The sequence below is a fragment of the Betta splendens genome, chromosome 13 (assembly GCF_900634795.4).
Source record: "Betta splendens chromosome 13, fBetSpl5.4, whole genome shotgun sequence".
NCBI lineage: Eukaryota > Metazoa > Chordata > Actinopteri > Anabantiformes > Osphronemidae > Betta > Betta splendens.
This window is the reverse complement of record NC_040893.2, coordinates 8,088,119-8,102,415: the sequence shown is the minus strand read 5'-3', so window position 1 is coordinate 8,102,415 and position 14,297 is coordinate 8,088,119. Positions and strand designations below refer to the sequence as shown.

Sequence of the window (14,297 nt, the reverse complement as noted above, 5' to 3'; positions counted from 1 at the left end):
CTGTGGCAGACTAACATAAATTCCCTTTGCATGGCCTTTATGTTGGGGAGATTAGAGGCTCTGACATCGGCGTGAGCTGGATAGCTAGCAGCCGCGGCGGCGATAGCCGTGTGGGCTGAGAGCATGTGCGGCGAGCCGTCAGGAGGCAGAGGGGCAGACAGATGCAGGGGGGAGTCAAATAAAGGAGGGCGGGGCTCCCAAACACGAGTCCTGTCATTCTATTAGCAGCCGTAATTAGGTCATATACTGTAGTCTGCTCATTATCAGGGAGTTTAAGACCTCACCATGCAGGCAGCAGGTAGGAGGCAGGACAGGTGAGCAGGATAAATATGACCCAAGTGCACAACATGTTTGTTTTCTGGCTATGCAGTTCAGATCCTATCCTGGTATCTTTTCACATAACTTGATAAAACCCTCATCTTTGCTTAAAAAAAAAACACCTCAATAATCTAGTTGGAATACTGATAGAAATCAGGCTGCTGTTACAAAAACAGCATACATGTTCTAGTTATGTAGTATGAATTCAATAAATAACATAAGCGACAAATTCACACAAAGATTATTATAAAAAGACTGTTACGTGGAAATGAAATGCTAAAACTGCAGCTGCTGTGTATCAGATTAGAACCCAGAATCCCTGTGTAGTGTAAAACAAACAGGTTTCTCAAAATGTAAACGTCAAACGTAATCAATCTTGGTGTACGACTTAAAACAGGAATCCAGCTGTACGAAAAGTGTTAGAGCAACAAAAGACACTGTATATTTCCAGAGGGTTGGGTTGATCACAGTGAAACACTCCCTTCTTTCTCAGTATCTGTCTCACTCCTTAATCTTTGTTTCTGCCATGACTAAGTTATGTTGTGTGAGACAGGTATGCAAAACCTAAACTGTATGCAAAAACCGAGTCACACACACACACACACACACACACAACAGCGAACACAATCTGCCAGGTAGGAAGGCAGGAAGTCATTTAGACTGGGTAAAGCAAAATGGCCGTGTTCAAAACTAGTCATGTTAACATGCACAAAACACACCAGCAGAGACTCAAGCACATCACAAGGTGTTTATATGACAAACTGAAAAAGGCGAGAAAAGTAGAAGGCTACAGCTACAGAGGAGAGGAGAGCAAGGTAGCGATAAAGAGATAAAGTCAGCCTGACTGATGTACTGAAGAGAAAGAGGGTGCAGGACCTGGAATGGAGGGAGAGCTGAAGAGACAGCTGCTATCTGATAGAAGGGATTTGCCCTTCCCTGGAACAGTAATTTACTAAAGCCATTCTACAGAGGTCCATCAGTGGCGATCTGCTGGCAGATTAGATGACAAAACCTCATCCCTCGCTTTCCCTCCAGCCAATCAGTGGCAAGCAGCGAGCGCAGGGCAGAGGACGAGGGGAGGGGCAAAGTTCCCCGCCGCTGCCCGCTGAGTTTAGGGAGACCACATACACAAACAGTCACACGCTCGTGCTGAACACATACAGGAGATTGGATTGGAGTCGCGGCCATTACTGTTGCCTTTTCCCACCCTCAGGATAAAGCAGCTAACCCTGTTTTAGCTGGGGATTTGTCATTTATAATCAGTTTTCTGCTCTTGTTTCCTCTACGCGGGCTTGTCCTTTTTGCATTTCGTATCCTGCCCTGAAGGCCCTCAAAGAATTCCTCTATTATACATGTCCAGTCCTTGCCCTCCTTTCCTCCCTCTGTCTGCCTGCCTCCTCCCTGCATCTGTCCACAAGCACTGCAGAGGCCGTGCAAGCAGTGGGAACTGTTTACCGTGGTCCATCATCACAGGGTGGGTCTCTAAGCATCACTCCATATACTTTGAGTTCTTCTAAGTGTTCAGGACATGATGTACAATCTTTAAACCCAAAATGCACTCAAACATCACTAAAAGACTTTTGAAATATTGCTGGATTGTAATGTATTGTCCAAAATACCAGCCACATATGCTGTGAGCCTAACTATTGACAGCCTTCCTCTGACACGTGAAAAAAACAAAAGCTCAACCACAGTGAGCCGTTCCTTCCCTCTCACAGCCATCACAGTTTCCTGGCTTTTCTTTAGAGCTGCTCCCCAACCTCACAAGATCCCCAAGTCCCAAAAGGACGGAGCTGACATCACCCACCCATGTCTTCTGTCAACTGTAGCCCGTGCAGGCCCAGGAGGGAAAAAAAAGAGCCAAGCAGGGAAATAGGACAGGTCAAGGCGATAGATGCAAGCTCTGCTCTGTGGTCATACCAGCTGCAAATTAATCCTTTCAGAATAAAATGTGCTACGGCCAAACAGAGACCAGAGGCAGGGAAAGGGTATATTTACACAGTTGTGAAGCTGAACCTCAAAAATCGTGGAAGACTGTCTCAATAACATGAGTAGAGCATGTTGTAATGCTGGAGTTTGTTCAAGTGTGCTAAGGTTTAATACCCTGAGTTGTAGTTCAAGAGCAAGTGAGACTTCATTCAACGTAAACAGCAACAAACAGCAAGTGCTCAAGAACTACAACAGCAAGAACAATCCAGCATGTTTGGATCAACGCTTACACTTCAATCTTAATGATGTGTCTGATAAACTATTCAATCGTCTTTTATTTCTTCTCTATTGTTTTTTTATGAAGTACTGCTATAAAATTACTGTCTTTGACATGTGCACACGCACACACGCAGCAGGTGGTAGAAATACGGGAACATAAAACTAGCTATAATGATAGTTTTTGTTTAAATTCTGACAGGCGCATGACGCAACGCAATTGCCAATTACTGCTTTCGCAGAGATTCTGAATGTTCATTGCCAGGATAACAATAACTGTGGAAAACAATTCCATCACAAAGAATGTAGCCTCTACGAGCCCGTCAGTCGAGGCACTGGGCGCCACTAGCTCATGCTGCAGCTCTGAGGCTGATGGTAAAATGCGTCGCTCAAAGAATGTGAGTCGTTTAGATTATGAAGATTAATGTCCATTGTAAAAAAACAAAAACAAAAAACAGTTGCAGTAGAGAACTAAATATTTCCAAAGCTCTACCAAAATAAAAATGAGAGCTGTTAATGCATGTATTCATGTTGTTTAAACATTTCACCTTTACGGCATTACTTTAAAGATAAACGCTTACATACAGTTCCTGATGGTCTCAAGACACATCACAATCCATGTACCTCCATGTTAAAACATGGTACATAACTGCATTAGCATTGTTTAAAAGTACATTACTCTGTGAGGTCCGTATTTCATTGTTATCATCATAATCTTCCACATTCAAAGACATTTACACGTGTCCAAGTCCAGCTGATTTCTAAATCCTAGCGCACTGTGATGCCTCACTCCTGCTGGGATGCTGACAGCGCTGTCAGCCAAACCGTCACACACAAGACGACCGGAGAGGAGATTGTACCTGCATCTGGTTCTAGAGTTCTTTTTGCCTACTTCAGTGAAAGACGGTAACTGGGGAGGGGGAAGAAATGGTCAACAGACATAAGCCGTGCTGCCTCATGTTGTCAGGTGTTGAGTAGCGCCCAGCACTCAGCTGCTGCTATCACAGGTCTGTGGTTTGGTCATTCGGTTACACATTTACAGCTGCCACACTGCTGCTGTACAAAAACACAGCTACAGCAATTTCACTGACAAAAGAGGAGAAAGTCAAAGTAAAGATTGCCCTAAATTTTGGAAGCATCTGGATTGGGAAGAGATATTGGCAATGTATTAAAACCCCATATGTGGCTGTTTGATTGAATTACTTACAATTACAACATATTAAACACTCCAGACTGAAAATGTGTTGGTTTGACTGTAGGCTTATAGACAGTCACTAACGATGAACAAAGCTTTCAGCCTCAGTTTACAAGCTTCGGAATACTTCGCATCTTTATGCAACTACATGTTGCATAAAGATGCGGTTCTATCCATTGTGGCAGTAAAAAAATGCCACATTGGAGAGAACCAGGCCGAAGATTTCACTATTATCAGCACACACACATTTATTGTCTAATAAAGTCCTTGTGAATAATGTATTTTAAATGTGATGCCAGGAATGCAGCCAAACATTCCAATAACTTCCATTAAGATCTAAGCAGAGAACAATTCCAGCAACAACACAGTGATATTACTGAGCATATTGTGGCTTGAATGAAACACACCATTTACTGCAGCCATTGCAGGAAGAATATACCCTTAGTTATCTTGACTGATTAGTAGTTAATTATCTGGCTTTTTGGAGTAACTGCATGACTGAAAACAACAGAGCGGAAGAACTAACAGTGAGTAACTTCAGACTAGTACCAGGAAATGTTGTCGCCTTTGTCAGCATCCAATTCAGATTAACAACTCAACTTCAAAGCTACTGAACAATATGGTAATGGTTTAATTCTGCAATTTTCAGAAGTCCCCATACAGACACTAAAACCAATAATGGACTGGGTCTACACACAGGTGGCATCAGTCTCCAACCTGGATTACTTTATTCACATCACATCAACACATCAGCCAGACTGACAACGAAGATATGCTAAATATTTTCCCAGAAGCTCTGAATGGCCTTAATAATTTAAAGAGTAAATTAAAGAGTAAATCTTGCTCATCTGCAGCAGGCACACTTACTAGAGGAGACCGCTATACAAAGCAAGGGTAACACATTTCACAAACAAGCAATTGAACGGAAGAAATATGTCCTTCAGTGGAGGTGTGTTTGTGCCTTTTAGTCCGTTTTGGGAACAGCAAAGGCCTGTTTCACAGGAAATGAAAAATTCAGGTTGGAGACTGATGTCACTGACTGTTGCTTTAGTTCAATTTGTTGTTATTGTCAGTTGTTAAAAAAATAAAATAAAAATACTAATTTACAAACTGCCCTCTGTTATTTTCATTAAAATTAAAACTATGGTTCCTGTCGATGTCTAAGAACACAGATACTGGAACTAACATAATGACCAACATCGAATAACTTAGAAGAATCAGAAGGACGTTAAATACATTTAAAAGTCCAAACAAAATAGTGTACCGGGGATAAAAAAAAGCTTCCAGCTGTCGTTCCTACCTGTCTCATTTGCCTTCTGGCAGTCACAAGGATTTGAGCCATAACAGGACCGGCTCGTCCTGACCTGACAAACTGCATTCCCAACGACCTTTTCCCTCATTGGGTAAAAAGGTCTGCATTCTCTTCTCTCCGACAACTGTGACTAATAAGAGCTGCGCTGTAGTTAGGCTGTCCTCCCTGAACAACCTTCGAACCAAAAACAGCTTCTAGAAATGTTTACATTCTTCACCCATGTTTCCCTTACTTTTATCTTCACTTAGTACATACATGGAAGTCAGCAGAGCAACAAAGGAAAAGCTAGGACATGTGCAGACTGAGCTTTGCCATTTGTAGCAAATTACACCGACTGTTGAAACATTACAAATATTACTACCAATAGAAAAGTCAGTAATAACTTGAAGCAGTCTTCATTCTTATGAATGGCAACTTCAACAGGCTGGCATTTTACCTAATGACGCATAATGTCACACTCCCGCTATAACAGGCATAGTGTGACCTTGACTACACTTGCAGTTTATTCCTTCTGAAGCAAAGTAATGAGATGTGTAGCTCATTTAGAGAAAGGAATGTTACAAAATGGTGGATCCTCAGGAGCACTCCAACAGGAAATGAACCCTGACATAAGAGCTATGAACCTTGGGGCCCCTACTGCATCCTGGGAAATGACGACACGGAGTGGCATTGAAAGGAGAAATGACCCAGGTCACCCAACTCGGTGCATAATACTTTTGAATACTTCTAAAATGGTAAAGTAAATATATTTCAATACAGCAGCCTTTTCTAATTGGCTCTAGATTTGAGATGATTCATCACTAGTGCAAATAAATGTGCTGTTTGCCCAACAACATTAACAATCCGAGTAACAAGGTCAAAACCAGGCCATCACAGAGACTGGCAGAAAAAGCGGTCTGTCCTTTCAGCATACAGATGGACTAACTAGCACTACAGTAGACACAGCCAACAACAGAGGCAAAAAGAAGCAGAGAGCAGAGACAAAGAGAGAGCCCAAGAAGTAATAGGAAAGACAGTGCCACTATTCTGAGATATCATACAATATGGCCCAGGCTGCTTTGGGTGTGGTTCCTCTATCAGTGAAATCTTTCCTTTTGGTGCCCATCTGTATTTTATGGCTGTTTTCCAAGCAGTGAGACAGTAGTATGGACATCATTAGAAAAGTGGTGGCTGGATGACAGGCGGTGGCGCTGCGATTGATATCGGCAGATCCAACCATCCGCAGGCTGAACTGTGCTTACTCATCAGCCCTGGGCTTGCATGAGCCCTCGCTTGGTCTAGAAAATGGGGCTGGGCCAGATAAGGGATGTGGAGGTGTCAGGGGCTTGCTGCCTGTGATAACAAATGGCTATGAACAGTCGCCTTATCTTCTCACCTTAAAGAGGATATGATGTCTACTGTCACACAGCTGCCTAACGGCCAGGACCACTCAGACAGTTATGTTATGAGGAGGTGACGAGAGGTCAGCTGGTGCTGGTCACAGAGGGTAGCATACATACTTTAGCAGGCCACGTCGGTGCCCTTGTGGCTGAAACCAACAGTGAGAGCCTTCCAATGTGTAATGTGAAAACTTTCACAGCTGACTCGCATACAGCAGGAATACTAAACATTAATGGCAAGGTAATTATTTGCAAATGTTAAAATGCCTGGGGCAAATTCCAAGTTAAGAATACCTAATCTGTAAAAATGTCCCCTGTCCCAGGTTTTCGTGAGCGCGATGCATGCGTAGGAGAGAGACTGGTTCAGCACACGTTCACCGGGGAGATGCCGAAGGCCACCACAGTGGTAGTCATGCCCCTGAAGTGGCATCTGAGACAAACGTCTAGTGACAAGGTGGTGCCCTTCCTGTGTCCTTCGCACAGCTGACAATAACAATGCCTTGTGCAGAAAAACTAAGGGATGGAGAGAGAGCCACAGGAACTAAGGAAAAGGGAAACAAATATTTTATGTCAATGAAAACAACGAGATTGAAAAAGAAAAAAGAACAACAAAATCAATAGTAAAGAAGTAAGGTTCTGGTTGTGTGGGTTTGTAGGTCCCCTTCCATCTCCTTGTTAGTCAGTCATTAAACCTGCCAAAGTTCATTACAACAGATTTCAGCATGTACACCTTTCCGCCTCCCACTTTCCAACTTTTGCTGCCCTCTGGTACTATAGACGTACAAAGACACTCAAAGTCAAAACACCAGACAGCAGCAACATGAAAGAGACATCACGACATAGACAACACAGCCTAAACATTAAGTTCTAGCTGTGTAAACAACCATGAGCACAATGCAAGTTAAGTTGTTGTCATCGTTTGATAGTTGGATATGGTGCTGGTCCAACTCCTGAGAAACATAGGCCTCTGTCACATACACACAAGCAGCCCTCAAATGGACATTACCCCAAAAAAGTATCAAAACCTGTTTGCATTCCCTAATGCCCCGAGCACAATATAATCAACGTCCTTACTCGCTGTGGCCAATATACTCAAGAGGAAAACGCCACACAATATACTCCCTCTGACATCAAACGTATTAGGGACAAGGAAACTCGCTGGAGCGGGTTCGTGTCATGTTCTTGTCCATTCACACCCCACCCTTTAATGTCCTCATACATTCAGGATTCCAGTGCTAGTGTGAAGAGGGCTGCTGACGGCTTACAGTTGTGCAGAGACCACATCTGAGTGCGACACAGATTGCAGCCAAGTAGACCAAGAAAAATCATTCCTAGAAACAGCATCTTATTCTGGTTAATGGGTAAAAATGAAACTCAAAGCTTCGTTCAATTACAATGTGTACATAACAATTTAACCAGGGGAGAGGAGCTAAGGTGTTACAGTTTAAGCTGTGATGGTTTAACATGATTCACAGAAAGCAACACTCAGACACACTTATAGTAACTTGTTCTTGAAGAAGTGGTTTCCAATTTAAATGATGCATGACTTCAGTACTATTTGTATGACACGGTTGAAAGCTTGGATCATGCACAATCTTAAATCCACTACTCCACCTCTGCTATTGAATGGGCAAGGATCAACGTGCATAGAGTGTTTAGTGCCAGCACTGCTTCCTACTGAACCAACAAGTTGTATCAGAATACACACATCCCTGGTTGCAGCTTTGAATTGAAACGTGTCCCACCCTACAACGCTTAATGTTTCTGAAAAACACTCATGGACTGTTGATAAAGTTCAGAGAAAGCACAATAATTGGTGAAAGCATGACAAATACCACCTGTGGACGGAAAGCAATGTACCTGGCAGTAATTACTTAAAGATGACTAGACTTGCAAATAGGTTTTTAGTTTGTGACCAGTGTCCAAACAAGCTACTGCTTATTATTCTAATTAAAGAGTTGAATAAAACAAGCCCCATTGTTGCCCTGACTCTGACTCCCTTCACCTTTGACCCTCCGCTGACCTCTTTCCTCCACCCTATCTCCATCTCCTGGCCTGCCACTTACCCCCACACAACCCAGCATCGTAGGTGGACTTCCTAGAGGAAGCTCAGGGGCGCCACTGGGGAGAATCTCCAGAGAGCCAAACAATGACATGCAGGGACTTCTCCTGACTCCAGCCCAATTTAGGCAATGAAGCCTGGAGCCCAGTGAATGACATGTGGGTAGGTCAGCATGGCAGGTTAGGACAAAAATGAAAACTAAGAGCTGGGTTAGTGCGTGTGTCTGCAGACAGCAAACATGCTAAGTTATTCATTAATCCTTGCGAAGGTGGATTTCAGGGACAGACTCACTCAAACACATGTTAACAGAGTGGACTATGTATTCATGCATAACCAATGTGCCTTTTCAGGCTAGTCCTCAGTTTAGGGATAAGCACCGTGCTGGCATTTGCTGTACATGGTACAAATGTCGTCTGCGCAATAACAGCAACCTACTGAACCCATGAACAGTGGGCTAATTTCACTGGCAGTGACTCAATCATAACATCTTATCTACAGACATGCTGACTCATGGAATTTTGTTGGGGCCAATAGCCAAGCAGCAGGGTTACTAATGGCTGTCATTGATTGGTTGATCCCTGAGCGCAGAGCTGAAAGGGCACATACCAGGATCACAGCCTGAAGCACAAACTGCCAGCAGTAGAGCTCAAGTCTTGCTTTACTCATTCCTGTTGGCTTTTCTTCCCTCTCCAACTGACTACCTACTTTGTTGTCACTCTCACTGCTGATGCGTCCCGTCCCTCCCTTCATGTTCCCTCTCTACAGCCTCTTCCAAATTACTGTTGCCCATTACCCTTGTGCCTCTGTTGTGTAATTGTATCGAGAAGAGCAAAGCGGGGCCAGTCACGTCCAGAGGTCACCATTCCTCTGTGGCTCACATCCTGGTCCTTTATCACCATGGCCACTGCATTACATGAAGAAATATGAAGCCTAGTTAAAATTATCTTAACAGAGCCCTACAGTCGCCATTCAAACCATTAGTCATAGCTAAAGCCGTTACTTTTCACAAGCATCAGCCATAATGCATTTGTATTGGAAAAGCAATACTATAAAATCATGCGATTAGGACATAGAGCAAACAAACTTTGTTACTGATTGATTTTATTGAGAACATTTTCAAAGTTCTTGGGCAAACCATTTGTTCTACAAAAGGCTTATGCACGGTAACACAGACCAATGTCTTTTATCACTCAGTTCCCTCACACATGCATTAGGCACAGCCAACACTGCTGATCAGAGGTCAGCTCCCTCATACATAATTCGGTCATTCAGGACACAGAGTTAAACTGGACCCAAGACAGAATGGGGGGCATGCTACAGAGGCCTTTATATCAAACTGTCCCCATCTGCAAATCTGTAATGAGAAAGGAAGCTGAAACAGCGGGGAGAGAAGAGAACCTCAGTTCAACCGAGGCAGGCACACTTTCTAATGGAAATTCAGATACAATCATCCCAGAATGCACTTCTCTCTGCCTAATAATCGGCCACTAGAACAAGGCAGCCATTGAGAGGAGAGTGACTGTAATCTGGTCCACCAAACTCCAAAGCTGCCCGCTATAATTAGCTCCATTCTCCATCAAACACAGGCTTACACCGACTCACAAGCAAACCTCTCTCGTAATATATGAGAGCAAAGAGATTTAGCGAACGGCCCATTTTCAGATGAGTGGGGAGATTTCCCATCTTTGACATTCAGAGTCGCTCTGAGTCGACAGGTATGTTGGCTGTGAAGTCGGCAAATGAGCAGGTGAAAGGCCATCACTCCATTTAGTGGCACAGTGGTTTGTAAAACTAAAAGCCCGGATTGACATGGAGATAATACATAGCGGCATTAGATGCCAGACACACACATTTCTGTATTAAAATAACCTGAGCTCCAGTCATAGCTGGGCTTACTGGTTACTGGCTTACAGTAGTTTCCAATTACCTTTCTCACTTCATTACAGGTTCTGCGTTGTAAAGTTAAGCGAGAGTTCATGCTAAGTGCAGTAGTTACTGCCACCGTTGTTTCTTATAGTTATCCTTATAACATAAGACAGAATATCTCCTTCAGGCTCCCTCACAAAAAAGACACGTCTGCATCTCTGGCCTACATCCTGACGAGAAAACCCTGCGCTGCTCAAATCCCAGCGACACGTTCTAGCCAAGGAGCTCACAACAACACAATCCGCGGCCGAGAGGTAGGCAGATGGGCAGGGTTGGTGGGTACGCTGGTAGCTGATAGCCTGCTGCCTGGGCAAATGGCATGGCTATTATTGGAAGAAGAGGCTTCCTGAAGAGATGTGACTGCACTGCAAAGGGCCCAATCATGAAGAAAACAGGAGTGCTGACAGCTGCTAACGCATTTACCTGAGAGCAAAGGGACTGGTTTACAGAGGAAGTCTGTGCATTTTTGTCTACTTCCTTCTCAGGATGGTCCATCTAATAAGGTTGATTAGCATCAAAGTGGGAGAAAGTTGTAAAAAGGCGTGTGCCAGAAAACAGTTTGGGGTGAACGTATTCACGGCGTGCGAAATCCACAATGCAACAGCCTCCGCTTTCAAATACACTTCATGTTTAGAAGTTTCTTCTTTTATAGCAGTGGCGCAGCAACACAGAGCAGCTTTCTCTATGTCGCAGCCGTACACCACAAACCTTCACAGACATTCACCCACTTATCTCACCCTCTGAAGTCTTTCACAGTCAATTTGAAATCAATATTCCAGAGGCCGGTTGAAAGATCACTGCTGAAACGAGAGCGCTGGAGTCTGGAGGAAGTACTCTGACAGACAAAGAGAGTGGCTGGCAGGCCGATGACCAATTTGAAGCAGCTAGTGGTGATACACAGGTAACTAACAATGGCACAAAAACACATAATCATTACTGATACATTTTTGCAATTAGGCTGTCTTTTATCATCACCGCATAACAGGGTGGACATGCGCAACATGCAAATCACCCCACGTGATACATTTAATTGCAGGTATGAAAGATTCCCGGATGTAGATTTGACGTGTGTCAGGTACAGCCCTTTGCAAAAGGGAAGTATGGTGATATTGACCAACTGTAGGAACACTGAAGCTCTGCCGTGTAGCTGGCACATGTGCAAAGTTCATGAGGATGTTAAGATTACAAAAGGAAAATCATCCGCTTTTGAAAAGGTGGATGAAGTCAGAGATAAATCGTCAAAATAAACGCAGTTATTCCTCCATCGTTTCAGAAGGATATTATCAGCACGAGGCAAAACACGCAGACAGAGCATGAAACAGTTGCTGGACAGTGCCACAGTCCAACACAAACATCCTATTTCCCCCTGTGCCAATTGCAAACTCCGTACGCCCCACGCGCACAAGGGAGGACCTCCAGCCCGGAGCAGAGCGACGCATACCAGGTGTTGTTGTGCAAACAATTTTAATGTTTGGACAAGGTCCGTTTTTACGACCCCCTTTCTCCAAAGTCAACATCCCCATTAAACGGAACGCTGCCGTCGCCTCGCGCGCACCGCGGCGGCGTTTCGGCTTTTAAATCCGCCAGCGCGTGCGCTAGAACCAGAATAACCATTATTATCGCCGCTGCACACTTCGGATCACAGCAGCCCTCGGGGGAGCGCTGACTCCCAGCGTCTTATTATTCGCAGCATTTCACGTCAAACCAAGCCGCACCGCCGGGAGGTAAACGCCTTAAAAGCACACACTTTCAACGGGATTTAATCCCCGCGGTCCGCTCGCGACCGTCATGTGGCGCGAAGCCATGAGTGCCGTCCACCTACCGCGGCATTCCTCCGCCGTCCGCTCCTTCCTGCGACCCGCCGCCGGTGAAAGACTTTGGAAAATCGGACAAAAACACTCCCCACCGAGCGCTAGCGTCGACTCTTCTGCGCTGTTTCAAAGCTAACTCGCCGCCCGTCCATCGCTCAGGCGCTCGGAAGTTTCCACACGCACATTTCTGCTCGTCCGCGTCTCCCTCACAGTGGAAGAGGGGACGGAAAAAACAAGTTCAATTCTCGACAGGGGGAAAAAAAAGAACAAAATGCTGCTGAAACTCCGGGCTGCTCGCCGCGGCTGGAGCCGAGGGCAGAGCCAAAAGGAGGGGGAGGCGTCGCTCAGTGCTGTTTCGCAGGCTCTTTTTCCCCTTCTCGCTTCGCCACCACGTTGTTTTGACCAATTATTATGTCCTTTGTTGTGTCAAAAATAAAAGGAGTCCGCGCGCAGTCGCTTTCTCGGGCTCTGCCTTCGGCCGGCGAGGGGCGGTCGGCAGAGTCCGGCAGCTCGTCCGGAGCCGTGTGCTGCTTTCCAACGTTAAGCCACTTACAGGCTAAATGTGTGACGCTGTGTATAAGTCTATTTTTTCAGCTTCCCAATAATGGCGGACCTTCTCCCGAATCCGGCATCTCCCCTCCTATTCAGAGAGAGAGAGAGAGAGAGGGAGGGAGGGAGGGAGGGAGAGAGAGAGAGAGAGAGGGAGGTTCGACCAGCGGTTCACGGACACAATTGCAACACACTGATACTTCCTAAACAATAAAGATGTATTAAAAAAAAAAATCACTCATTACATTTTACAGAGCTAAAGAATAAGGTTAGACCCTTAAATAACATTAGACATCGGTGTATAATTATTAGCAAACAGCAGAAACAAAATAAGTAAAACATTACATTTCAGAATTTCATTAATCCTACTTTAAACAAAACATATTTTTTTGTACTTTACTACAAATAGAACCATGTTTTATTTTTCTACCTTTTTAAACTTAAGTAGAACTGAGGAATGATTTTTCAAACCTCATTTCTAATTTCACACTCATATTTTACATTATTATTATATTCACAAATGTACCCAAGCTAGAAAGTCTGCCAGACTTGCAGTGGGTAAAGAATTCTTTATGTAAATGTAAAATGTAATAGTTATTTTCTGCCACCAGTTGTTTTTTTTTTTTTTGAATACTTGTAGTTGACAGCTTTTAGCATCATATGCATTCAAAGCATCTACTCAACATACTGAATATGATGCATTATTGTTTAGTTCACAGTTTACTGGTTGATCTTTTCTATATGGCAGAAGAAACGAGTCATTAATGCCAACAGCCACCTACGCAGACACAATTACTGAAAAGCAGACGCTTCTCTTTTTTGTGGCGTATGAAAGAATTTGCTTATCTATGTATAGTAAAGTACAACAACAACGAAGGAGGGGAAAGAGGAGATAAAGATAGAAGTGGGGGAGTAAAACCAGCTGCTACAAGCACTTTATCCAAGCACAACACATTTATATAAATGAATCTTTCCTGTGTATATGATCAGACTTAACCTCAAACAGTTACTAATGTAAATATTGCTTTCATCAACATAACAATATGGCCAGAGCAGTACAGTAAGATGCAATTAATACTTTAAGTACTGCACATATTCTCGCTAATGCATGTGTATATCATCATATATGAGGCCATACAGTTTTTAGGGGTTTATGTGTAGGCTCATGTTAAAATGGCCACAGAAACACACATAGTCCAAGTAATTAACATTAAAATGACTTTCTTCTTGCATTGTCTTACACGCCACCTCCTAACACAACCCCGTTGTCCCCGTTCAAAAACAAACATTAGTCATCACTTAACAGGGGTTAATGTTCTGTGGCTACATCACGTGTAACAGATTTGTTGTGTGCTCCCTGAGGACTTCCACCTCAAACTTTATCGAGCAGCAGAAGAAAAATATTTAAATACCTTTCCTGAGAAAATCAATGATCTCAAAGGTTAGTCCTAATTAGACATGCTGTAAACTGAGTCATTCACTTGGTGAAAGAACGGCTGTGAAGCTGCCTAACTTTAGATTATTTGTGCCACAAATGATA

The 14,297-nt window shown here is 43.8% G+C and overlaps 1 protein-coding gene across 1 annotated transcript in view; it reads right to left on the bottom strand.

Moving 5' to 3' along the window:
- arhgap35a (Rho GTPase activating protein 35a) overlaps nt 1–12,849 on the bottom strand; it is a 50,474-nt gene extending 37,625 nt beyond the window's left edge. Inside the window, exon 1 of the mRNA XM_029170600.3 lies at nt 12,220–12,849. The gene's annotated coding sequence lies outside the window, so the exon portion shown is untranslated. The remainder of the gene's footprint in view (nt 1–12,219) is intronic.
- Between the last annotated feature and the right edge of the window lie 1,448 nt (nt 12,850–14,297).